The sequence below is a fragment of the Equus przewalskii genome, chromosome 8 (assembly GCF_037783145.1).
Source record: "Equus przewalskii isolate Varuska chromosome 8, EquPr2, whole genome shotgun sequence".
Classification (NCBI taxonomy): domain Eukaryota; kingdom Metazoa; phylum Chordata; class Mammalia; order Perissodactyla; family Equidae; genus Equus; species Equus przewalskii.
This window is the reverse complement of record NC_091838.1, coordinates 84,772,490-84,799,987: the sequence shown is the minus strand read 5'-3', so window position 1 is coordinate 84,799,987 and position 27,498 is coordinate 84,772,490. Positions and strand designations below refer to the sequence as shown.

Genomic DNA, 27,498 nt, shown 5'->3' with positions numbered 1-27,498 from the left:
GGCCTGTGGGCGGAGCCAGACCGACCGCGCTCCACGCTCCCGGCGTGCCGCACGCCCCCCGGTGGGACTCCGGCTCCCGGCATGCCGCGCGCGCCTGCGCACGCGCACGGGGCTGACAGCGGCGCCTCCTGGCGGCGAGCGCAGGGCGGCGCGGGGGCGGGGGCGGGGCCGGAGGCGGGGGGTTGCGCTGGTGACGGGAGGACGCGCGGCCGCGGCGCGCTGGGCCGGTGGCGGCGGCGGCGGCGGCGGCGGCGGAGGACGCGGACCAAGCGGGCGGCGGCAGCGGGAGAGCCGCGGGCAGCTCAGGCGCGGCGCGCGGGCCGGGATGAAGGGCTGTGGCGGCGCGGCCCGCGCGCAGCCGGCCGGTGAGAGCGCGGGCGGTGGGCGGCGCGGGCCGGGAAGATGGCGGAGAGGCCGGCGCTGCGGTCCCCGCCCGGCCTCGCGGAGGCCCCCAGCCCGGGCTCGCGAGGATCCCGGCCCTCGGCGACCGAGGGGACTGGCGGGACCGCGGCGGTCCGGGTAGGGGAGGGGATGTGGGTGCGGGGCCGGGCTGGGCGGGGCCGCCGGGCGCAAGGGGCCAAGGCCGCGCGGGGGCAGGGTGTGAGGTGGGTGTGGGGGCCCGGCCCGGGAGTGGGCGTCAGTGTGAGAGCGCCCAGCCCAAGGGTGGGCGTGAGTGTGAGTGTGCCCCGTCCGAGGGTGGGCGTGAGTGTGAGCGTGCCCGGCCTGAGGGTGGGTGTGCCCGGCGCGAGGGTGGGCGTGAGTGGAGTGCAGGGCCTGAGTGCGGGGCGTCGGCGCGGTTCCCCGGCGCAGTCGGGGCGGGGTGGGAGCCGGCGGCCCGTTGCGGGCGATGCGGGGCCGGGCCGGGCCGGGCTTTGTCCGAGGTGCGGGGAGTCGGGACGCGGGTCTCCGGGTGCGGGCCGTGGTGGCCGGGCCCCGCGGACCTGGCCTCTGCAGCAAGGTGGGCTAGGGCGGTCGGCCCCTTCCCTCCCGGAGCTGGAATTCCCTCAGTTGCTTCCCGCTTGCTGGAGTGGAGCGGGTGGAGGCAGAGTGTTCCGTGCCGAGGACTGCGAGCGAGGCAGGCTGTGCATCTTGGGGGTCAGGACGTCTTTTATTTTAAAACATGCAGCCGGCTGCGAGGCCGCGGCAGCTGTGAGTGTGTTACATGCTGCTCCCACCAGCAGCTGCTGTGGGCGCTGCGCAGCCGTCAGCAGCAAAAATGCGGCGCCCCCCACCCCCACCCCCGCTTCGGTGTTGTAGGGTTTAACCAAACCTCCAGTGACCTCTACAGAAACCTACGGTTGCAAGGCTTGGTGTTCCTCCCCTGGTGCAGACAATAGGAGATTTGTCTTTGAAGCCAGTGAGGGGAATTGAACCCTGTGCGTCCTGGGTGCCTCTGTAAACAGCAGGTGGTTCCCGGTGAGCGGCTCCCCTTTCACAATGAGCAAGGTGTGTTTTCTCCTCATTGGGGGAGGGGAAGGAGATTTGATAGGAGGTGTGACTGTAAAGCAAGGATACTCATTCCATAAAGCGTCCTAGGTACCTCCTTGATGATCCTCAAACGCTTGCTCGGAGACTGAACAGAGGCCAGGCGGTCTCTCTGCCTGCACTTTGTCTAGTCAGCTATCTTGCCAAGAGGCTGGAAAACATAGTGGAGGAGAGGGCGGGTTCTGGAGCCAGACTGCGTGCCTTTGAGTTGTGACTCTTCTGTTTACTGGCTTTGTGTTGTGTGCCTTCGGTTCCTCATCTGTAAAATGGGAACACTAATAATATTGGCTTCCTAGGGTGGTTGTGAGGACTCAGTGAATTAAGACTGTAAAACACTTTGTGCCTGGTACATTGTAAATATTCACAAAAGTTAGTAGTTGTCATCACTGCCAAGATCTGGTTTGCAGAGTGCATTTGCTGGTCATTGGTTTTTCATTTGTCCCCTAGCATCACAGTCTTAGTTTACATTAACTTGAAGTCTGTGGCTCCCTTTTCTTACACAAGCAAACTGGAATCATATTTTGAGAAATAAGTCTTTATAAAGGTAAATGAGGAACAAATTTAATGGATTTAGATAAATTATTATATAGAACAGTTTTAAAAAATATTTTTGGAAAAAGAAAGCTGCTAATGAGCCACTCTAGAACACTGTAGTACTTATTGCCCTTGGGTAGGTAGGATTGTTGTTGACAGAAATGAGATTTAGAGCAGCTCTTGGGTAATTCTCTGTTTGAATCGTTATGTTTCTCTTCACAGTGTTATCCTTGTAATAGAAAGGATAATTTATTAACAAACTTAAAGTGACAGTGAAGACATGAGCTACAGAAAGTGAGAACTTGGAATTACCAGTGCTGTAACATTCTATCTTGCTAAGCTCTTCGAAGAAATAAGACTTAACTTGCTTCAGAACAAAGTGGAAAAATTCCCCATGTTTCCCAAGGAGATGACTCTCTCAGACATAGACTTACCCTAGGTAACTACATCGTGTCTCCTGGCCTGCGTGGCGCTGAGACTAGGAGGAAACCCTTCCACTTGCACTTTAAGTAGAGTCTTTTGGCATTTGTGGGATTTAAGGTGAGAGCGTTTAATGTTCAGAACAAATGGTAACAAAACAGCTTCTGTGAGCAAACTTCAAAATATCTAAAGATAGATTTAAAAATGTCCATCCGGGGATTCTCTCCTGCGTGTGTGCTGGGATGGGCTGTCCTTGGACAATTTCATAACAGCAAATACAGTGTCTTGTTAGGCTTCTCCTGGGTTCTTTGGTGCTTTTGAAAACAGTGTCCACATAGGGTTCTCATGTTAAGATAGCTAGTTTTACTAGCAAAACCCCTTTGCTGTGCCTGTTCCCTGACCCATGGTCATTTGGTCATTTGCCATTGGCCTTTGTGGGTGTCCTGTCTCAGAGGCACAGCCTCCGTGCGCAGCCATGTGTGCAGCCCTGGGCCTGGCAGTCATCTTCTGGTAGAGCTGAACTTGGTTGTCTGCCTGCCTCCAGGTCCCTTCTGTTACCTTGCTCACTCTCCCAGGTAAAGTCAGTTATTGGTTGTCTCTGCTGCCTCCTGTACCTGCCTCACTGTGCCTTCTGTTTGCCTCTGGGACTTGCCCCTGACATTATTTAGAAGCTCTGCCCTGCTCCCGGAGGTCGTGTCTGACCCTGACTCCCAACCTCTGGCCACAGTGGAACAGTGTGCTGTTCCACCCTGTGAGATAGACCTCCTCGCTTGGGTCTGCAGTCCTGGCTCACTCCTGCTTCTGCTGTGCTCAGGTCTCAGACTTCCTGGGACCAGCATTTTGCTGGGATGGTGATATAAATGAATTTTATCATCATATGTCCGAGAGTTCTGATAACATGAAGTTGCACACACACACACCCCATTCATAAGCTTGTCAGTAAACTCATAAACTCATATTGGTCTTTGACACAGTATGTGTGTTGTGAAAAGAACTTATTGGCCACTATTATGCTCCATTGGGTGGAATTTTTCTTGGTTTAACATTTGGTGTGGCTTTTCCCTGCTTTTCTTTGAAGTCTGGAATTTTGTGGGAAAACATAATATTCAGCATTAGGAATATTTTTTCAGTATTCTATATAAATGTTTCCCGAGTATCATTAATTCACTACTTTTTAGATTGAACATCTAATCTGTGCTCAATTAGTTGTGCATAGATTGTAGTACTACAGGCATGTGGCACACTGTTCTTTCATGGAGCTTGAAAAGGAGAAAGTCTGCTAAGGCTGTGAACCCTTCTAAGATTAAGGGCTGAACAGTGCTCTAGACCAGGTCCCCTGCGTGTTTTTGTAAATAAAGTTTTATTGAAACACAGCCACCCTTGTTCACTTTTGTATGATCTGTGGCTGCTTTGGCAGAATTGACTAATTGCAACAGAGACTATATGGCCTACAAGGCCTAAACTATTTACTCTCTGACCCATTTACAGAAAAAGTTTGCTCTTGAAATTCAGAAGGGAAATGATTGCAGGGGACTACAGTGTGACAGAAAGCTTCAAGGATTTGGTGGTCTTTGAGCTGAAACCTACTTAGCAGGAGGTGAGTGGGGGAAAAGAGTGAGGGCATTGCAGCACCACACACAGAAAGTGTTTGGGGTTTTGGGAACAAAGGCAAGAAGGTGGATTATGTGTGGTTTGTGGGATTAGAAGATTGTGTAAGGAATAAGAGGAAATAAGGATTATATTGTGAAGGTCTTTGAATTCAGGTTAAAGCCTTTAGATTTTAGTTCTGTGGCTAATAGGAAGCCACTTCAGGGCTGTGAACAGGGGAAGTCCTGATAAAATGGTTTAAGAACATTTAACTTTGGGACCATCATTTGCTCAGTTGCTACTTGGAAGGTTGGCGTCCTGGGTTCACCCTCTACTACCACATCCTGTTGCTCCAGGTTCTGCTCATTATACCTCCTAAGTAGTGGCCAAATCCATCTTTCCTCTGTCACCAGGGCCACTGGTCAAGCAGGGCCTGTGCCGTATCCCTTCTGCATTATGGCCACGCCTCCTGGATGGGCTTCCTCCCTTCTGTCTTACACATAGCTGCTCAGGTGATGTGTGCAGGGCAGTGGTTCTCACCCAGGGGTGATTTTTCTGGAGACATTTTTGGTTGTCCCAACTCGGAGGGGGTGCTATTGGCATTGAAAATTTGGAGGCCAGGGATGCTGTTCAACATCCTGTGGCGCACAGGATGGCCTCACGGCCAGTATACCAGGCTAAGGAGCAGGCCTAGAGTGTGTCCTGCTGGTTGCTCCCCTGCCCTGCATTCCTCCCTGGCTCCCTGTGCTCTCTAGTGACACCAGCCAAGTGCTACCAGGCCTCCTACCCCGACCCCCGCCGTGTTGCCTCTTCTCATCAAAACAGACAAAGCTCAGGTGGCCCATTCAGCTCCTTTGACCCTCACTGGGGGCTGCCCAGCAGGACCCTGTCCTGATCTCTCCCTTAGCCCAGCAAGTTCTCTTTCTGTGCCCCATGGCATTCTGAGCTGCTCCATTGGTCACTGCACAACGATGAGTTGTCTCCTCTCTGGCTGAGAGGTCTGAGGGCAACAGACACATTTGTGTTCTTAATATCTCATGGCAGCGTTTTCTTTGCGTATCAACATCAGAATAAAGGTGGGTGGATTTGATCAGGAGCTGCCCCAGAGAAGGATTGACACACTGGCAGAGCAATTCCTTGCTTCATTTCCCCATGTGGCTGCTTCCAGCTGCTCAGGGCCGCTCATCTCTGGCTTTCCTAAATATACATTTTTTTCCTTCTCATAGATTCTCTTTATTTTTGCTTCCTGAAAAGCTTTAAAAATTTTTTTGAACAGATAATATATTCCTGTTTGAAAGTACAGGGTGCACAGTGTCGCCTCCTTCTTTCTGCTGGTAGGAGCCTGGTCCCCTGGAGGCACCTGCTGTATCTCCTTCTAGAGATGCTTTGTAACTATGCAGGCAAAGGTGTGAGTATATATTCTTTTTTCCTATCCCTTTCTGTGAAAGTTTCTGAACCTTGCCTTTTTTAACTAAATATGTTTGGGAAGTCATTCCATATCAGTACATTTTCCAATTCATTCCTTTTCATGACTGCATCATTTTTGGCCATATAGAGGTGCTATAATTTATCTAACCAGCTGCTACTGGTGAATATCATATTTTGTGCAGTTACAAATAAGGCTGCAGGTACAGCATTTTGCAAATGTGCAGACTGCTTGTAGGACCCATCCCTAGAAACAGCACCTGTTTCTTTCATCACTATTTATTCTGTTAGATCAGGTTTTGCTTTTGTTTCTTAAAGTCTTTAACTCTGTACTTCCTTTGGTCATTTATTTCTCCTAATTATCTATCTATCTGTATTTTTTTGTGTGTGAGGAAGATTGGCCCTAGGCTAACATCTGTTGCCAATCTTCCTCTTTTTGCTTGAGGGAGATTGTTGCTGAGCTAACATTTATGCCAGTCTTCCTCTATTTTATGTGGGATGCTGCCACAGTGTGGCTCGACAAGTGGTGCTTGGTCTGCACCCGGGATCCAAACCTGCAAACCCCAGGCCACTGAAGCAGAGTGCGCAAACTTAACCATTACGCCACTGGCTAGCCCCTATCTATCTATCTATGTATTTTTTTTTTATGAGGAAGATTAGCCTTGAGCTAATATCTGCCAAAGAATGGCCCTGAGCTAACATCTGTGCCCATCTTCCTCTGTTTTATATGTGGGACACCTGCCATGGCATGGCTTTTTTTTTTTTTTTTTTTGAGGAAGATTAGTCCTGAGCTAACATCTGCCAATCCTCCCCCCTTTTTTTTTTTTTTTTTTTTAAATAATCCTCCTCTTTTTGCTGAGGAGGACTGGCCCTGAGCTAATATCCGTGCCCATCTCCCTCTACTTTATATGTGGGACGCCTACCACAGCATGGCTTGCCAAATGGTGCCATATCTGCACCTAAGATCTGAAGTGAAGTGTGCGAACTTAACCTCTATGCCACCAGGCCAGCACGCATTTATATTTTAAATAATGTAGCGTGGTCAGATTAAATGAGTTTCTCAATTGGAAATTGGCTTACTTTTCATGTGTTCTTATAGGTAAGAGTGACTAGGAAAACATATCCACACAAAAACTTGTGCATGAATGTTCACAGCAGCAATTATTCACAAGAGCCAGAAAGTGGAAACAACCCAAGTGTCCTTCAGCAGGTGAATGGATAAACAAAATGTTATGTATTCGTAAAATGGAATATTATCAGGCAATAAAAAGAAATGAAGTACTGATTCATGTAATGATGTGGGTGCACCTTGAGACATTATGCTGAGTGAAAGAAGCCCGACACAAAAGTCCATATATTGTATGGTTTCGTTTATATGAAATGTCCAGAATAGGCAAATCCATATCGACAGTAGATTAGTGGTTGCCAGGGGCTGGGGTATGACAGCTAAGGGGTATGGGTTTCTTTTTGAGTAATAAAAATATCCTAAAATTGACTGTAAAGGCTGTGCATGTCTGCGAACATACTAAAAATATGCTAAATTTGTACAGTTTAAATGGGTGAATTGTATGGTCTGTGAATTATATCTCAATGAAGCTGTTAAAAACCAGAGTGACTAGGATTTTTCAGAAGGGAGCATTCCAAGGTGGGGGCCCACAGAGGGCCTTGGTGTTGATGCTGTCCTGGGTTGTGGTGAGAAGTCCAGGAGCAGCAGGGAGCGAGGTGATGCATCCCTGATCAGTTTCTGAGATGCTCGGTGTAGCTGATGTAAACTGGTCTTTGTGCAGAAGACTTGAGTTAAACTTTGACTCAATCCCTGACTTGTGTGATTGATCACAGATAAATCGCTTAATATCTGAGCCTCGGCTCTCATCTGTGGATGAGACGGTAATCTGTGCTGTTTGTTTTCCAGGGTGTTGTGAGGCTGAGGCGTGACTGAGTTTCAGAGGATTCTGTATGTTACTGAGTGTTATATGTATATGTGGTTTTTAAAAATGAGTTTCAACAGCAAGAGGCCAAGGAGTCAATGGTCATGTTTTCTGTCCTCTTGCAGACTGGTCCAAGACTAGACAACCCTCAGTGTAGTCAGCTGCAGTATGAACAGAATTGAGGCACAAACAGAACTGTCACCCCAGCTTGAAGCCCTTGCTGGCAGCGAGGGTGCTGGTGTTCAGGCATGAGAGTCCCTCATTTGGCCCCCGGTATTTGAGCCTGTTTTCCCTTTTGGCTGCACTCTTTTGTCTGTTATGCTTCTCTTCTTGGTCCTTTCTTGAAGCTCCTAGAGGCCCCAGCACTGACAGAGTGGCTGTTGCTTCCTCCATGGTTGAGCTTTACAGGAATATTGTCCCTTAGGACTCTGTGGGTGGTTTTCTGTTATAGTCCTTTCAGCCATTTTCTGGGATTTCTGTGGTGGCCAGCTTGTTCTTCCTAGCAGTTAGGATTGTGGTGAAGCGTATGCAGTATGAATTTCCCCAGCCTGCAGTCTCATTATTTGTGCGTCAGATTATGTGTGTCACTAATAAAGGTGAAGCAGCTTCTAGACTCTAGATATTTTCTATTTAATTGCGATGGTGTTGGCCCTTTATTTTGTATTTAGAATTCAGCCATGCTCTTAGGATTCCTACTTCTTCTGACTCTGAGAAGCCCAAGAAGTGGCCTCTGGTTCCTAGAAGCTGGGAGGGAGTAGTAATGCTGTGGGTCCCAGAGACCCCCCATTTTCAGGGATGTGTGGAAGCTACAGATAGCTGTCTAGGAACAATGCCAGCCTTCCTTCCTGAGGCCGTGGGGCCCAGGACTGGCATCGCTCAGGAGTAGAGCCCTTCTCTGTTGGTTTGGCAGGACTTCATGTCTGGTTCTGTATTTGGCGGGCCTGTCCACATTCATCCCGCTACTGTTTCTCCTGTCGCCTGCTATGTGCCAGCCACGTGCCAGTGAGGTGCCCTGAGATGGGACAGACCAGGCCCCTGGTGAGGGACACACGGGAGTGGATTGTGATAACCTCACATGGACAGCAGCTGTGGAGGTGTGTGTGGGGTCTTGGGGAGATGCCTAGAGCAGCTGCTAGCCTAGCCTGGGGGATGTGGAGTTTAGGTAGGCTTTCTGGAGGAGGAAGTGTCTCATCTAGAAAGGAGGGGTATCTGTGACCAAGTCTTCAAGGGTGTTAACCAAGCAAAGAAACAGTGCACCGCAGGTGGAAGTGGTAGCATGGGGCAGGAAACAGCAGGTGTGTGGGGAGCCTTCAGCAGCACTTTGTGGCTAGGGCGTCCAGTGAGGCAGGGATGGGCAGAGCAGGAGGTCAACAAGAGGGTGAGAATGCATGTTTGCAAAGCTGAGAGCTTGGACTGCCTCTGACAGGGTAGCACCCTTCATCTCAAGTCCCACCTGCTGTGGACAGGCTGCTGGTAAGCCCAGGAAAGGGTTTTACAAGAGTCTCTTTTAGTGCAGGCTTTACTCATTCACTTCCTTTCCGGAACACATCAGAACTTACATGAAGGTGTTATACACCCTCGATCCATTCTAATGTATTTTAAATGATGAAGATAAATTATTTGCAAGAGCCTAGACTGCTGCCTGTTGGCGACTCTGCATAGCTAGCTGTGGGACAGGGGCTCCATCAGTTGCCCCTCTGAGCCCAGTGTGGTGGCCCTCATGGAGGACAAGACACATAACACAGGTGTCATTTCACATTAACTGTGTAGTCCTTAAAGAGTACTGACGTTAGGAATTTGCACACTGGAGTTGGCATGTGCTTGGTATGTGGAGGGCCCCAATGATTATTCAGGGAAGCTTGGCTGCCCTGCTTCTTGGTGTCTCTGCATACTTTCTCCTGAGCATGAGGCAGCTGAATGATCAGTGTCTCCAGTGCTAGGGTCTGCTAATGCGAAGTGAGACCCCTGCCTCCTGAAGCTCAGAGTCCAGTGCTGGGAGCAGACACACAGTTGACAACTGTGGTGTGTCTGCTGAGTGATGGGGATGGGGCTGTGAGAGCAAACCTAGGGTACCTCTTTTAGATGATAGGTCAGGGAAAGCCCTCCCTGGGAGTGAGACTGAGTCTGAGGCCTGAGGATCAGATGGAAAGTGGGGAGGCAGATCAGCTGACGTGGCAGTCCTGGGGCAGCAGGGCCCATGGGGCAGGATCCCAGGGCAGGGTAGGAGATGGGGCAAGGCAGGTCGCCAACCAGACCCTGCTGACCACGGGAGCTGTCAAAGGGCTGACTCAAACGGCTCATCTTTTTGAAGCCTTGCCCTGGCTGTTGTGTCAGGAGTGAATTGGAGGAAACGAAAAGTATAGAAACATGGTCAGGTGAGAGAAGATGGGGCAAAGGCTGATGGGTCAGCAGAGGTGTCAGGTCGATGGGGCTTGATGGGTTGGATGTGGAGGGTGATGGGAGAGGGAGTCATGAGCCAGTGGCACAGGAACCTGGTCTCAGGTGCTGCTGTCCTGTTTGTCAGTGTGTTGTTATATGGGCACATATCAGAATTCCACTCTTTTTATTGCTGAATAATATTCCACTGCACGACTATGCCACATTTTGTTTATCCATTCATCTGTTGATGGATGTTTGAGTTTTCACTTTTTGGCTGTTACGAATAATGCTGCCATTTGTACGTGTTTGTGAATAAGTGTACGTATTCATGAACAACTGTTTGCACATATGTTTTCGTTTCTTTGGGGTATGTACCTAGGAGTGGAGTTGCTGGGTCTTATGGTAACTCTTTGTTTATTTTTGAGGAAATGCCAAAGTAGTTGCACCATTTTACATTCTTGCCTCTCGTGTATAAAGTTTCCAATTCTTCCACATCCTCTCTGACACTTGTTATTGTCTGTCTTTTTTATTACAGCCATCCTAGTGAGTGTGAAGTGGTATATTGTGGTTTTGATTTGCGTTTCCTTGATGGCTGATGATGTTGGGTATCTTTTCATGTGCTTTTTGGCCATTTATATGTCATCTTTGGAGAAGTGTCTATTCAGATCCTTTGCTCATGTTTCAATTGGGTTATTTATCTTTTTATTACTGTGTTATAAGTGTTCTTTATATATTCTGGATACAAGTCCCTGGTCAGATGCATGATTTGCAAATGTGTTCTCCCTGATTCTGTGGATTGTCTTTTCACTTTCTTGATGGTATTATTCTCAACACAAAAGTTTTAAATTTCCATGAATTCCAATTTATTTTTTCTTTTGGTGTTTGTGCTTTGGTGTTGTAGCTAAGAAACCAATACCCAATCCAAGGTGATGAATATTTACTCCTACGTTGTCTTCTAAGAGTTCTATGGTTTTGGCTCTTACACATACGTTTCCGTCTTTATTCTTTGCTTTATATATTGTTGATCTATACTTTTGGGTTTCTGATCCAGTTTGAGTTAATTTTTGTATATGGTATGAGGTAGGGGTCCAACTTCATTCTTTTGCATGTGGATATCCAGCTATCGTAGGACCATTTGTTGAAAAGACAATTCATTATTTCCACATTGAATCATCTTGGCATCCTTGTTGAAAATCACTTGACTGTAAATTTGAGGGTTTGTTTCTCAACTGTCAACTCTGTTCCATTGGTCTCTGTGTCTGTACTTATTCCAGTACCACCCCATCGTGATTACTGTAGTTTTGTAGTAAGTTTTCAAGTTAGAAACTGTGAGTCCTCCACTGTGTTCTTCTTTTTCAAGATTATTTTGGCTTTTCTGGGTTCCTTGAATTTCCATATGAATTCGTTTTTTAGTCTGTCAATTTCTGCAGTAACAGCAAGCTGAATTTTGATAGGGATCTGTTGAATCTATAGATCAGTTTGGAGCATTTTGCCATCTTACCAATGTTAAGATGAATATTCCATGAACATGGGATATCTTATCACTAGGTCTTCTTTAATTTCGTTCAATTATGTTTTGTAGTTTTTATTGTACAAGTCTTGCACTTATTTTGTTAAATTTATTACTGAATACTTCATTCTTTTTTCATGTTGTTATAAATGAAATTGTTTTCTTAATTTCATTTTCAGGTTTTTCATTGCTAATGAGTCTTTTAAAAATTTTTTGTTTTTTCTACTGGAACAAATGTTCAAAATTTGAAAGGTATTTTTTTTTTTAAAGATTTTATTTTTTTCCTTTTTCTCCCCAAAGCCCCCCGGTACATAGTTGTATATTCTTCGTTGTGGGTCCTTCTAGTTGTGGCATGTGGGACGCTGCCTCAGCATGGTTTGATGAGCAGTGCCATGTCCGCGCCCAGGATCCAAACCAACGAAACACTGGGCTGCCTGCAATGGAGGGCGCGAACTTAACCACTCGGCCATGGGGTCAGCCCTGAGATTCTGGATGTATTTTGAGGTTAACCATTAAGATTTCCTGGTGGAATTGCAGCGGGCAGCTCAGGAGTTCAGTTTGGGTGTGTTGCATTTGAGAGTCTGACATCAGGGGAGCTGACAGTCAGGAGAGAGGAGCTGCTGGGAGGGAATCATAGGCCTGGAGATGCCATGCAGGTGTTGAGCCTGGGGAGCCCTGGAAGCAGGGTAGGTGAAGGTGGAGCCGGGGGGAGGGCTAGATAATGGGGAGGAAGGAGTGACCTGTGCATAATGGCGAGGAGGGGGTGATCCTTGTGGATCATGTGGAATGGGAGGTGGTCCTGGTGGATCATGGGGAGGAGGGGGTGGTCCTGGTGGATCATGGGGAGGAGGGGGTGGTCCTGGTGGATCATAGGGAGGAGGGGGTGGTCCTGGTGGATCATGGGGAGGAGGGGGTGGTCCTGGTGGATCATGGGGAGGAGGGGGTGGTCCTGGTGGATCATAGGGAGGAGGGGGTGGTCCTGGTGGATCATGGGGAGGAGGGGGTGGTCCTGGTGGATCATGGGGGAGGGGGTGGTCCTGGTGGATCACAGGGAGGGAGAAGTGGTTTTCAGTTCCCTAGGCTTCGAGGTCAGAGAAACAAGGATGAGGAACTGCCATTGGGCTCAGGGTCAAGGTGGTTGGTGATATGGAAGAGCAGATTCTGGTGTTTGTGTGTGTGGGTGGGGAAAGCCAAAAGCATGTTTGAGTGAGTTTAGGAGAAAATGGGAGAGAAGAAATTGGAGGTGATGAGTACAGACACCCCTTTCAAGGATGTTTGCTGCTAAGGGGCAATCAAAGATTGTTTATTCACATGTTTTTTGAGATGCAAGAAGTGACAGCTGTTTATATGCTGATGAGACTAACCCCTTAGAGAAGAATGATGTAGAAGAGAGACCTACTGGAGAGTGTGGGATCACTGTGCAGTGGAGGGCAGGAGGGCCAGCTATGTGCTGGTCCACATGGGCCTGTGGAAATGCTCTCCTGATGCTTTTCTTAGAAGAGTAGGAAGCAGGCTCTCCATGGAGAATGAAGATGGGGGAGGAGATGCTGGAGGTATGGGGAGCAAAGAAGGTGTGAAAGGGTGACCAAGGATCTTGAGATGGCCAGGCAGGAAGGGGAGGCCAGTCACAGTGTTTTCCTGTGGGAGTGCTTAGCTGCAGAGGTCAAGATGTGGACATGGAATGCGGGGAGCAAGTACTGGGTTAACCATGGTATTGCTTTGCCAACTAAGCAGGGTCCAGGGGATTCCAGGGCATCATGGAGTAAGATCTTATTCCCCCTTTTAGAAATAAAGAACCTGAGGACAGACTAATTGGTGGAGCCTGCGTTTGTGCTAGTCTGGCTGGAACGTGGTATGTGAGGAGGAGCCAGAACTGTGGGGCCTGGAGAGCCAGGGTCTCAGAGGACAGGGACAGGGTGGGGTTTCAGTCTAAGAATTTGGGGCCTTACAGGGGCATGAGCAGTGGGCAACCTCATCCAATGGACTGTTTGGAAAACTTTCTGCCTACTCTTGGAAGATGGAGTGTGCATGTGATTGTGTATGAGCATGTGTATGTGTGACTCTGTGTGTGCCTGTAAGTGTGCATTAGCATGTGTGTGTCTGTGAAGAGGGCTCTGGTGGTCCAGGAGTGCATGATGGTGGCAGGACCCCCGTGTTTGGACTGGGTGCATTCTGAAGGTAGAGCTGGGAGGGTTCCCCATGGCCTGGCTGGACTGTGATGTCTGGAAATGGGGGCTCCCTGAAGCCTTTGTTCAGGGACAGCAGTGTCCCTCAGAGGTGCAAGAAGAGCTTCAGGACCTGGGCTCCAGGCTGGCTTGTCAAGTCCTGAGCTCATGGATATGTGAGTGGGAAGGTGACTCTGAGCACTGCTGTAACTGGAAACAGGCAGCTTGGTTGAATGCAGAGCCTGAAGTGAGATTGATGTTCCAATTTGGAACCATGTATAATTGCAATGTTTCACAAACATCGAGAGTCATTATACTTCCCATAATGGGACACTGTGCTTTAGGGAATGAGCTGGCTGTGTCTGTGTCTACGTGTGTACGTGTATGTAGATGTGCGTGCACACATAGATGTGTGTATAGACAGACATATGCACAGATGGCCAAAACATACGAAGTGAAAGAAGGAAAATATACCAATCCACCGTATATGTAGTAGGACCTACTTTTTTAAATTGAAAAGAAGAATATGTGATTTTATGTGTGCTGATATGTACATAGACTTTTCTGGAAGAAAACATAAGACAATTTGCGGTGTTGTCTTTGTTGGAATCCACAACCGTGTTAAAACTTATTTTTTAAAGCTTGGTGCGCAGACTAACCTATTTCATTTTCTTCTTTATCCTTCTGAGTGAATGTACCCTGGAGATGTGTGTTATTCAGAACAGGAGTCGGATGGGAAAGGGAAGAATCACCACCTTAGCATTGATGAGGAATGCCTGGTGGAGGCCTGGCAGGGATGGGATTGTGACGGGGCCAGAGGTAGATAGGAAAACAGCCTAGGAGCAGCCCAGGCCGAGGTGGTGAGGAGGTAGGCCCCAGAGGAGGCCCACAGCCAGGCCCTTGGTCCCAGTGCAGTGGGTTGTGGCATGCGCTGTTCTCCTCAGCAGCTTGCCCGAGACCACACAGCAGGCAGGCCTGGAGCTGACAGGCCAGAGCCCAGCTTTCAGCCCCACGTGGTACTGCCTCTGGGGTGAGATCAAGAGTCTGCTGTAGAAGGGGCGCTGGGGTCCAGATCTTACTTCCTTCACCTTCACTGTGCAATGATCGGTGGTGCTCACCTCAGACGGTGTGGTGGTTTTGTAATTTAAATTGTATCATGTTTCTCCCCTGCTTAAAACTCTTTGGTAGCTTTTGTACTTAGGACAAAATTAAGAATCTCAGTGTTTTCTCTGAGGCCTGCAACTCTGCAGTCACTCTGCAGCCTTCCATCCCCAGGGCACTCAGCCACCTTGTCCTCTCTCTGGCTGTGCGTCTGCTTGCCTTCCTTGGCTGGAGGCTCCTGCCAGCTCATCTGGCTCGTGCTTTCTCCCATTTGAGGTCTTGGCTTCAGTGATTCCAGTCTAGAGATGAGGCCTTTTCTCAACCAATTTAATGTAGGTCCTTCCTCAGAGAACTTCATTCTTTTGTGGCACTCACTAGAATTTGTACTTATACGCTCACTTCCACTTGTTCCCTATCTCTCTGTGTCCTGTGGAGTGTAGGGCAGGGGCTATGTCAGTGTTATTCATCACCGTCTGCCCAGAGCCTAGGACAATACTGACATATAGGTGTAAAATAAATATTTTTGGAATGAATTAATGAATGCATAAAAGAAAAAATAAACACTGGGAGAATTAATGAGATCCATCAGGCATGCCAACTACTGCCATACATAAAGTTATTTGTTCTTTTTTTCTTTCTGTTTTGGTGAGAAAGATTGGCCCTGAGCTAACATCTGTTGCCAATCTTCCTCTTTTTGCTTGAGGAGGACTGTTGCTGAGCTATCATCTGTGGCAATCTTCCTTTATTTTGTATGTGGGAGGCTGCCATAGCATGGCTTGATGAGCGGTGCATAAGTCCATGCCCAGGATCTAAATCTGTGAACCCTGGGCTGCCAAAGCAGAATGTGTGAACTTAGTGACTACACCACCGGCCTAGCCCCCAAGTTATTTAAATGATGGAAATAAGTATCACACCATTCAGAGGTGACAGGGCCTATTGGGGTGGGTGACTAAGCGCTGCTTCTTAAAGGGTGGATGGTTTTGGTTAGAAAGAGAGGAGAGGAGAGAGCCCACAGGTGGGGAACAAGCACCCAGGTAAGAGTGGGGCTTGGCAAGTGGGAGGCATAACTGGGGAACAATTAGCAAACTATTTCTCTTGAAACAGAGTAGAAGTGGAAAATGGGCCTGGACTGAGACGCTTCGTCAGGGACCCTCTCTAGCTGTGCTGTCACTAGCCTCAGCACTAGCCTTGCTTGGTTGGCCATTAGCACTGAGAGTGAATGTTAAGTGTTATTTAATCTTAATTAATTTACATTTAAATAGCCACAGTGGTGAGTGGAAACTGTTTTGAGCAGTGCAGTTCCAGAAGATGCTAGTGTAAATAGCGTCCCTTTATTGTGGGAGCACCATTGAATGTTTATCATGACGAAAGTGAGGTGACATTGGCTGGCCTTTTGGGCGATTCTTGAATCTGGCAGTGGGAGTGAGATGGGTTGGGAGAGGGAAGGTTGAAAGCTTGGAGAGTCTTCTGTTATTTAACCAGAGGCTGGCAAGAAGGAATTCAGTCCTGAATGTGTGCAACAGGCCATGAGGCTGTGGGAGCAGGTGGCTGGTGGCCAATGCCGAGGACCGTGGTAGAATGGGCAGTGGCAGGGACCTAGGAGAGCAGGAGGGGTATGGGAACATTCCACACCTTTGAGCCTGGAGGGGCAGAGCAATGTGGTACGGCAGACAGAAATAGATACACAGTGCAAGTGTGTGGGGTCGTTGGGAAAGAGATCTGGGGAGGAGAGTTTCATTGTGAACACCATCCAGGGCAGTCCTACCTGGCATTTGGGTTAGAGGTGGTCAGGCAGAGATTTGGGACTTAACTACAGAGAGGCTATAGTGGGAACTATGGGAACAGAACCAGGAGTTCAGAGGGTTGGGTGTAGAGGGAAAAGAGCCTTGGGGTGTCCTGCAGTTGGAGGGGCATGAACAAGTGGAGCCCCAGGGCAGTCAGGGAAGGTGGGAGAGAAGCAGGTTAGCTCTGTGCCCAGGGGTGGGGGGTGGGGGGAGTCGTCACTGGGGGCGCTGGAGTATGGTGACGTGTGACCATCCACAGGTGGAGCACTTAAGCCAGAGAATGAGCCGAGGCCAGAGCGTTCATCAGAAGATTGTCTGGAATTCTCTGATTTCTTGGTTTAGACCCCACAAAATCTTCTGGAAAATGTCCTCCACTTAGACTCCTGAACTTTGAACTTTGATTTAGTGATAACTCTTGTCTCTCCACACTTAGATCCTAGGGCTGGTGATGATCAAAAAGGAAGCATTCATTAGCTCCAAAGATAATTTATGGTGACTGAGACAGGACTCAATGGAAATAGAAAGTTGAACTGTGTGAATTGCAGTTTTTGTAGGTCAAAAAAAAGTGTTGAAAAATGGCGATTCCGTATGATTTTTTCTATTGTATAAAGAAATCCTTCTTCAAATGAACAGCTTCGCAGCACATGTAGGGAGTTATGAGTTGTTTCCCCCCTAGCCTTCACTGTGTTAATCGAGTTCTGCTCGTTGTACTTTAACTGTCCAAGTCAGCGTGTTGCTGGTTATCTAGGTATCTGCCCTTTGACTGTAATCATTATATCCTATACTTGTGTCTCCCCTCCTTCCTTTACAAATGTACAAATTATTAATTACTGTCTGTGTTGGGTTTCCTGGGAAGTAGACTCTGAGATGGAGATTTGCAGGAAGTTTACTGAGTGTGCTCTCGGGATCAACATCTGTGTGGCGAGTGAAGGGCGTGGGACTGGACAGAAGGGCCAGTTGAAATGTGACACCATAAGCTGTTGAGCCTGCCAGTCCATGAACCTAGTACACTCTCCATAAATTTAGATCCTTTTAAATTTCTTTCATCAGTACTCTGTACTACTCAGTGTACATATTTTGCCAAATTTATCCCTAGTATTCATTAAATACTAAAATTTACCCCAATATTAATTAAAGATTTATATTTAACTTTTTAATATATACACTTATTTCATCTGTGAATAAAGATAGTTTTATTTCTTCCTTTCCAATCTGAGTGCCATTTATTTCTTTTTCTTGCTTTATTGCGCTACCTAGGACCTCTGGTAAAATGTCATACAAAAGTGGTGAGAGTGGATTTTCTTTCCTTGTTATTAATCACAGGGGGAAGCATCCAGTCTTTGACTATTTAATATATATATAGCTATAGGTTTTGTATATATATTCGTTATCAAGTTTAGGTTGTTTCCTTCTATTCTTACTTTACTTTGAGTTTTTATAAGAATGAATGCTGGATTTTGTTAAATGTCCTTTATGCTTCTACTCTGATGATCATATGTTTTTTTCTTTTTTAGTCTGTTAATGTGGTTAATTACACTGATTAATTTTTGAATGTTAAACCAACCTTGCAATCCTGGGATAACCCCCCCTTGGGTGTGATGCGTTATCCTTTATAGCTGGATTCAATTTGCTAAAAATTTAAAAATTGTAAGGATTTTAAAAATCTGTGGTCATGAGGGCTGTTGTTATTTAGTTTTTTTGTAATGTCTTTGGTTTTGATATCTGTATAATATTCGCTTCATAAAATGAGTTGAGAAATGCTTCTTCTAGAAAGTAGAAGTGGAGGAATTTGTATAGAAATGTTATTTTTCTTGAATGTTTAGAAGAGTTCACCAGTAAAACCATCTTGGCCTGGAGTTTTCTTTGTGAGAAGGTTTTTAATTATAAATTCAATTTCCTTAATAGATGTATTGGCTATTCAAGTTATCTATTTCTTCATGAGTGACCTTTGATAGTTTGTGTTCTTCAAGGAATTTGTCAATTTCCTCTAATTTGTTAACTCTAATGGCATAAATTTGCTAGTAGTATTCCCTTATTATCCTTTTGATATCTGTAGAATCTGTACTAATGTCCCCTTTTTCATTCCTGATATTTTATTAGTTTGTGTCTTCTCTTTTTTTTCTGGCCATTATTGCTAGAGGTTCAGCCAATTTCGTTGATCTTTTCAAATAATTAGCTTTGGGTTTAATTGATTTCTTCTATTTTTCTGTTTTCTATCTCATTAGTTTCTGCTCTGTATTTCTTTCTGCTTACTTTGAGTGTGGCTTACTTTTGGTATTTTGTTCTTTTTTCTAGTTCTTAAGGTGGAAGCTGAGACAATGATTTTAGTTCTTTTTTTCCTACTTTATTTAAAGATTTTATTTTTTTCCTTTTTCTCCCCAAAGCCCCCGGTACAGAGTTGTGTATTCTTCGTTGTGGGTCCTTCTAGTTGTGGCATGTGGGACGCTGCCTCAGCGTGGTCTGATGAGTAGTGCCATGTCCGCGCCCAGGATTCGAACCAACGAAATACTGGGCCGCCTGCAGCGGAGCGCGAGAACTTAACCACTCGGCCACGGGGCCAGCCCCATTTCCTACTTTATTTAATACATTGACCTCTAATCACTGCTTTAGCTGCATACAGCAAATTTTGATTTATTGTATTTTCATTTTCCTTCAATATAATATATTCTTTTTTTTTTTAAAGATTGGCCCTGAGCTAACATCTGTTACCAATCTTCCTGTTTTTTTTTTTTTTTCTCTCCATAGCCCCGGTACATATATCTTAGTTGTAGGTCCTTCTAGTTCTTCCATATAGGATGCCACCTCAGCATGGCTTGATGAGGAGTGCATGGGTCTGTGCCCAGGATCCGAACCAGTGAACCCTGGGCTGCCGAAGCAGAGCATGCCAACTTAACCACTTGGCCACAGGGCCAGCCCCTATAGTATATATTCTCATTTCCATTATCCTTTCTTCTTGGCCTGTGTGTTATGTAGCAGTATGTTGTTTAAGTTCTAGATATTTGGAGTACTCCAACTCACTCTCTATTACTGGTTTCTAGTTTAGTTCTCTTGTGTTCAGAGAACATAGTCTGTATGATTTTATTACTTTTAAATGTATTGAGACTTCTTGTATGGCCCAGGATATAGTCTGTCTTGGTGAATGTCTCTGTGCAATTGAAAAGAATGTGTATTCAGCTGCTGTTGGGTAGAGTGTTTTATAAATGTCACTTAGTTTAAGCGGCTTGGTAGAGTTCCAATCTTATATATACACTTAGACTAAATTTTGAATTTGTCTCTTACCCCTTTCAGCTCTGTACTTTTTTTTGCTCATGTATTTTGAAGCTCTTTTGTTAGATGCACATACACATTGAGGATTGTTACCTATTCTTAGTGAATTGACCCTCTTTATTTCTGGTAATATTTCTCATCCAGAAATCTGCTTTGTGTGATAGTATATAGGCTCTCAGCTTTCTCATGATTGGTGTTTGTGTGGTGCATGTTTTTCCTCCTGTAACTTTTAATCTATCTCTATCATTATGTTTATAATACCTTCCTTTAATAGTATGTATTTGGGTCTTGCTTTTTTCTCCAGACTGAGAATCTCTTGCCTTTTAATTGGAGTCCTAAGACTATTGCACTTAATGTCATTATCAGTATGGTTTGCTTTCTATTTGCCTTATCTGTTTTTTTTATCCTCTTTTACCTCATTCTTTCAGATTAATTATTCAGGTTTTAGTATACTGTCGTTTCCATTATTGGCTTATTTCCTCTATCTGATTGTTATAGTTTTCAGTGGTTGTTGTAGGGTTCACAATGATGAGTGTGTGCCACTTCACATAGAATGAGAGACCCTCCAACAGCATCCCTCCCTTTCCGCCATCGGGCACAGAAGTCCCTTGACTTCTGCATCTGCTCTAAACCCCCTGATGCGTGTTATCATCCTCCTATAAGCAGTTAGTTATCTCATAAAGAAATTTTAAAATGAGGGAAAAAGTTTATTTTCTTTCTTATTTGCTATTTCTGGTACTCTTTTACATTTGTATATTCAGGTTTTTATCCAGTATCATTTTCTTTCTGCTTGAAGAAATTAGTATTTCTCTTAGTGTAAGTCTTTTGGGAACTAATTCTCTCATTTTTGTTTCTCAGGAAAAAATCTTCATCTTGTCTTCATTTTTTAGGAATATTTTAACTAGACTTGGAATTCTAGATTGATAGCTTTTTGGATTGGGGATTTTTTGGTCTTTTTCTTTAGTATTTTAAAGATGACATTCATTTTCTTCCATTGTCCGTGGCTTCTGATGAGTTTTTTCTTGCTGGTTTTAATAATGATGAGCCTTAATGTGATTTTTTTCCTGCTTGGTAATCATTGTTTCTTGCATCTGTGGGTTTTGGTTTTCATGAAATTTGGAAAAGTTTTGACAATTATCCTTTCCACTATTTTTACTGTCTTCTCACTTTATGGAGGGGCTCCAGTGATGTGTGTTAGTCTGCTTGATGTCCTGTCGCTGAGCCCTGTTTGTCTTCTCTGTGCTTCTTCCTCTGTCTTCAAGTTCACTGCTCTTTCTTCTCACAGTTTTTAAGGCACAATCAGTTGTACCCAGTGACTCTTCTTGGCTCAGTGAGTTGTCTGCTTGGGACCCCCGTCCTTGCCCCATGGTCTGGAAAGTGTTTTCGTGCAGAAGCTGGGGGACAGCAGGGCTCACCTCCTTTGTTTTCCTTTCCTGTGCTGCCCGTTGTCCAGTATTTGACAAGAGTGCTTCCACATATCTTGTACAATTTCTAGTTTCTGCAGCAGGAGGACAAGCCCAGGCCCAGTCATGACCAGAGCTCTGGCTCTGTTGAAGATTTTTTAGGTCAATTTTCTACATGGGAGGTCTTTCGCTGCAGATTACATGAGGATGTGGAGATTAAGCATCAGAGTTTTCAGTCTCTGTTGGTCAACATTAGTGATTTCAGTCTGGGGATTTTCCATGCAAGTGAGAACACAGCACTGGTGTGGGGGGATATGCTTCCTTCTGGGTACAGGCTCATTTTTCATCATCTCAGCAACTCTTTACTGCACAGTTAAATGTCAGGCATGGTGTTGTATGTATGGCTTACTATTTCTAGTTTCTGTGATTTCCTATTAATTCTTTTTGCCTTAATTTCTGTTTTCTCTGTCAGTGATTTTTCAACTCTGCCTGCACATGAAAATCACCTTGAGAACTTTAAAAATATACTGGACCCTGCCCCTAGCTGCTTTTTAAAAACTGATTCTTTTGAAGTCCTCCAGGTGATTTTAACTGAGAATTGTTCTTTTATGATCATATTCTACATTTGCTTTTGATTCACTTGGCCCTTCACTGTGTATCTGACATCATCTGTATTGTTGTTGAGTGACACTTGTTCCACCTTTTAGCATAGAAAGTTTTTTAAACGGTCAGCAATTGAGTTTACTAATATCTTTTATTTCCTCAGCTTAGCATTGTTTCCCTCCAGGCACTTTTCTTTCCGAAATGAATCCTTCAGGAGTTTTTACAGTGAGGTTCTGTGAGTGTCGAAATCTGATACAACTTTGGTCGTTATTTCTTTGTAGATGATTGCCGGAGTTACTTCTGCTACATAACAAATCACCGCACAATTTAGGGGCCTAAAACAATTGTGAATTATCACCTCTCATGGTTTCTGTGGGTCAGAAATTTAGGAGGAGCTGAGCATGGGGTCTTGGGCAACTGCAGTCTGATGGAAGCTGGGGCTGGGTCATCTCCAGACCTCCTCACTTCACCTGGAGCTGGGATGGAGGAGCAGCCGGCGGTCTGTGGGAACAGCCAGAGGCCTGCTCCAGGGTAGAGGAGCAGCTGGGAACCTGAAGGAGCTGCTGGGGCAGAGGAGCAGCTGGAGTTGGAGGAGCAGCCAGGGTAGAGGAGCAGCTGGGGCTGGCCATCTCCCTATGGCCTCTCCAGAATGGCACCTTGGTGGCTGGATGCTTTACTCAGCTGCCAAAGCATGTGTCCTGAGAGGGCAGTGGACCTCAGCACCTTTTGTAGCCTGGCTTCAGTGGTTATGGCATCGCTTCTTCCTCATCATATCTGCTAGGAGGGAGTTGGTAAGGCCAGCCATGGTCAAGGAAGGGGGATTAGACTCTGCCTTTGTTTAGGACTGGTGTCTAGGAATCTGCTGACATGTTTTCAGACTATCAGTCTTCTTTCTCTGTGGTAGCTTTTAGGACATTTAGTCCTTCACAGCAATGAATCTAGAGGTTAATTTATTTTATTCACCCTGCCTGGTACATGGGTGTACTTTTGCTCTGGAAAATCGCTGGCCAGGGCCAGTTCGGCTACATCTTCTCTTGGAGTTCCCTTGGATTTATGGTGGCTGCCAGACCATCCTCCCAGGCATGGTGCTTCCCTCTTTGTTTCTTGTGCATTCTGCATGAATTTCAGTACTGTCCTCTAGTTCACTTATATTTCATAGTCTTTGAATAGGTGTTATTCTTTCCCTCATCCACCGAGTTTCCTAATCTGACACAGTTTGAAGTTATTTTCAGATTGCTGTGTTGTTTTGTTTTATGAGGACTAACCGGAGTCCTTTTTTGCATTTGTAGTGTGCACACAGCTGCAGGCCAGCTGATGGGCGACTGTAGGCTGCTGAGAGCCAACATCCTAGGTCTAGTGGGAATGGTGAGCAGGGAGCTCAGAAGCACAGTGGTACCAGTGGGGAGGACATCCCTGGGGGTCTGCGACAGTGAAAATGAGGACCGGTGACAGTGTCTGGCATGCTGCCGCCCTCAGCATGGTGATTATGGGAGATTAACATGTGGACAGACTGCTTCCTTTCCTTACCATACTGACGCATAATTCTCACATTTTAAGAAGGATCGGAACAAAGGCTTCCAAGCTGTCGTCCATCAAGAGAGAGACATGAAAAACGCCATCCTGACCATAGGCGCTGGCGTATTCTGGGAACGTCTGGTCCTAGTGATGCGTGGCTGCAGTGACTGTGACTTGCAGGATGCCTGGGCCTGTGTTTCCAGGGAGAGGCTCTCATGAGGAGGTGACACTGTGCCCCAATCCTGGGAGGATGTTCTGGGTGGGAGCAATGGCATGTGCAAAAGTCCTGACACCTTCTTGTGCCCAAACTGTTGTGGTATCCTGCAGCTTCCAGGGTGACCCTATACTGTGTGTGGTTCATCTTGCTGATTCTGTCTCATCATAGCACAGGTGTTTGTAGCTCTGGGTGTGAAGTTGACGCGTCTGAAGCTGTACACAGTGAGGCTTAGGTCTTGCTCCTTGTTGCAGAGCTGGACCACCTGGACACTGGCTTTGCTTCCTCCTTGTTAAAGTGAGGCTTACAGTTGACCCTTTGTGAAGGAGGCTTAGAGGATGTAGTGTGCCCATTTTGGCTCCCTGGACGAGGCATGGCAGCTTGTGATGGGTCCCATGAGGGACAGAGTCTGATGACATGGAGTTGAGTTGTGAGGCGGGATCCAGACGATCTCAGATTTGGCCTGGGTGCAGGGAGGGGCAGGTATAGGGTGGGGGCGCTGGGTTTGGGTTTGGAACCTGTGGTGGAGATGCTGGCAGAGAGCTGAGCACGCAGGCTGGGTGCTCAGAGAAAAGCCAGGTGTGAAGTCATAGATGGGACATGCCTGGCTGAGTTGATACCTCACGAGAGTGCTTATAGAGTGAGAAGGCCTTGGATGCCAACACTGAGTGATGTGGAGCCCTGCAATGTGTGGGAGAAGCAGGGAGGGAAGCTGCCGAGAGCCGGAGAGCTAGCATTCATCCTGTAATGTTTTTAACAGCTTTATCGAGGTATAATTTACATACCACAAAATTCACCTGTTTTTAGTATACACTTCAGTGGTTGTAGTCAATTTGCAGAGTTGTGCAACTATCACCATATCCGGTTTTAGAGCATTCCATCACCTGAAAGATCCTGCCTGTTCATTTCCAGTTGCTCTTTTTTCCTACTCCCAGCCAGGCAGCAACTCCGCTCCTTTCTGTCTCTGTGGACTTACTTGTTCTGGACATTTTGTGTAAGTAGAATCATACCACGTGTGGTCTTTGTGTGTGACTTTTTCACTCAAGAGTTACTTTATTGCTGGAGCATCCCGTTGTATGGATATCCACATTTTGGTTATCCATTCTCGGGGTGGACAGCTGGGTGGTCTCAGGTCTTAGCTTTTAGGAGTAGTGCTGCTGTGAACACTCACACACAAGTCTTTGTGTGAACGCCCGTTTTCATTTCTCTTAGGTAGATTCCTGGGAGCAGAATTGCTGGGTCAATGGTAAATTTATGTTTTAACTTTTTAAGAAACTGCCAAATTGTTTTCGAAAGTGACTGCATCATTTTGCATTCCCACCAGCAGTGTATAAGTGTCCGATTTCTCCCCACCCTGTCCAACACTTGTCCATCTTGTTGATAACAGCCATTGTAGTGGGTGTGAAGTGGCATCTCATTGTGGTTTTGATCTGCAAGTTCCTGATGACCAGTGATGGTGAGCATCTTTTCATTTGCTTTTGGCCCTTTGTATGTCTTCTTTGAAGAAATGTCTATTCAGATTCCTTGCCCAGTTTTTAATTGGGTGGTTTTTCTTTTTGTTACTGAGTTTTTTATATGTTGTGGATACAAATTCTTTATCAGATTTATGATTTGCAGATACTTTCTTACTGTCTGTGACTGGTCTTTTCACACTTTTTTTTTTGCTGCAGAAGATTTGCCCTGAGCTAACATCAGTGCCATACTTCCTTCATTGTGTATGTGGGTTGCCGCCACGGCATGGCCACTGATGAATGGTGTAGGTCTGCACCCAGGAACCAAACCCAGGCCGCTGAAGCGGAGCACACCTAACTTAACCACTTGGGCCATGGGGTCGGCCCCTCACACTTTTTTTTTCTTTCTTTTTCTGGTGAGGAAGATTGGCCCTGAGCTAATATCTGTACCAATCTTCCTCTGTGCCAGTCTTCCTCTGTTTTGTATGTGGGATGTCACCACAGCATGGCTTGGTGAGTGTGTGTGGGTCCCAGCCCGGCATCTGAACCTGCAAACCCTGTGCCGCCAAAGCGGAGCATATGAACTTAACCACTATGCCACTGGGCTGGCCCCCTCATCACACTTTTGATGGTGTCTTTTGAAGCACAGTTTTGAATTTCGATAAACTCTCTTTTACTAGTTTATTCTTCTTTCACATGTGCTTTGAGTGTTGCATCTAAGAGGTCTTGGTCTTTTGGTAATATTAGTGCCAGTCAGTGGATTGGAAGTTGCTGCACCTGGTGGAGTGGTGGGGCCACAGTCCAGGGTTACAAGATCACAGGAACTGAGGAGGTGGAGACCAGGGGCACAGCAAACCTGGGGATGCATGGGGACCAGAACGAAGGTGGTGACTGGAGAGACAGAGGATGAGGGCGCAGGCTCTCTGAGTCTGAGTTATTATGTTTCCTATGGGCAGACTAGGACGTGATTGAATACTGAAAGGGAGGAGTCAGTGGAGGGAGATGGCCTAAGCTTCCCGAGGAGGAGGAGCAGCGTGTTAGCTGTCTGTTGCAGACTTAGCAGCTCTAGGCAGCGCCCATCTGCCACTCACTCCAGGCCTGGCTGGTGCCGAGGAAGTTCCGTCCCTTTGGGGTTGGGTTTGTGGGTGAAAGTGGTGAGGGACCCAGGATGTGATAGTGTGATTTATGATAAATATAAATTTTGGTTTTCTTACGGTTCTGGCTCACAGCTCCCAAAACCTTAGGAATTTCCTAAGGGACAAGAACAATGGGGAACATCTTTTGTTACAGCGTTTGGTCTTTTGTCCTCAGTTCCTGAAATTGCTTCAGAGCCAATAAGGTGGAATGGGTGTCTTATGTTAATGAGGTGACTTTTGGAAAGCCCCTAAGGATGGAGCTGGTTGCTAGGAGAACCAACCATGTGATTAAAGGGTTGGAACTTTCAGTCCCACCCTCAGACCTCAGCAGGGGGGAGAAGAGCTAGATATTGAGCCCAATCATCATTAGCCAGTGATTTAATCAGTCATGCCTACTAATGAAGCCTCCATAAAAACCCAAAAGGATGGGGTTTAGAGAGCTTCTGGGTTGGTGAACCAGGATGCATCTTGTGCTGGTAGGGTGGCGCACCCCAGACTCCATGGGGACTTTCTGGACCTTGGCCTGTGTGTCTCTTCATCTGGCCATTGATTTGTATCCTTTAATATCCATTGCAATAAACCGTTAATCTAGTGAGTAAACTGGTTTCCTGAGTTCTGTGAGCTGCTCTAGTGAGGAGGGAGTCATGGCAACCTCTGATTTACAGCCGGTCAGAAGCACAGGTGACAACCTGGACTTATGATTGGTGTCTGAATGGGGAGCAGTCTTGTGGGACTAAGCCCTTAATGTGCGGGATCTCCAGGTAGAGTCAGAATTGAGTCAGATTTGTGGGACACAGGTCAGTGTCTGCAAGAATTGGAGGGTTGCTTGGTGGTATGGAGAATACATAGTGAAGAGGGCGGGGGGGGGTGGGTTGGGTGGCAGGAGTCACTGCAGTGATGAGCAGGGGCCTGTGCAGGTGCGCCTCTTGGGCACAGGCAGCAGCTGTGGTTGCTGGTGTCCCCAGGCCTCTGCTCTCTTACTGCACGCCCACCCTGGGCACGGCCGGTGGGGGATGGAGCCAGTGTGCCTCTCAGGCCCCTGCAGGGTCAACCCCCGTCTGTGGCAGGAGGCTGCTTCCTGGGTTCGCTTCTTAAATAGACCCCCTGAATCTGCTTTCGGAGGAGCCCAAACAAAGGCCATGTCCAAGTGGAAGATGAGCAGGGTCAGGCAGAGATGGGTAGGTAGGAGCGAGGCCAGGGAATGTGTGCATGGCAGAGGTTGTCAGGAGGGAAAGTCGGCCATGCTGTGTGGCAGGTGAAGGGACCGAATGGACGTGTGCGCGGGCTGGGGCATTTGTTCCTGCATGAGTGCGGGTGAGCAGGAGTGGCTGAGTCTAGGAGCTGGTGTGCAGACTAGTGGCCTGGTGTCTCCTCCTGGACGGTGTCTTTGATGTGGTCATTGGTCTTCAGTAGGCACAGGATCTGGTGGTTTGCTTTGCTTTGCTAAGCTCCTTGTCAGCCTAGATCCCTGTACATGGCTTAAAAGCTATGTCTTATCTTGTTCCCACTTGACAGATGGTAGCAGCCAGTCGTCTTTACTACATTTCCATGAAGAGTTGCTTAATTGTTGGTTTTCCCTTTCATTCAGTAG

General features: G+C 46.7%; 1 protein-coding gene across 8 annotated transcripts in view; it reads left to right on the top strand.

Annotated features, from left to right (window-relative positions):
- The first annotated feature begins 224 nt into the window (after positions 1-224).
- The window catches only part of ARHGAP39 (Rho GTPase activating protein 39), a 125,011-nt gene continuing 97,737 nt past the window's right edge, over positions 225-27,498 (top strand). For 3 of the 8 annotated variants that reach the window (XM_070631309.1, XM_070631305.1, XM_070631311.1), the window contains exon 1: positions 225-365. The gene's annotated coding sequence lies outside the window, so the exon portion shown is untranslated. The other 5 variants (XM_070631310.1, XM_070631306.1, XM_070631312.1 and 2 more) reach the window with 5 other exon arrangements.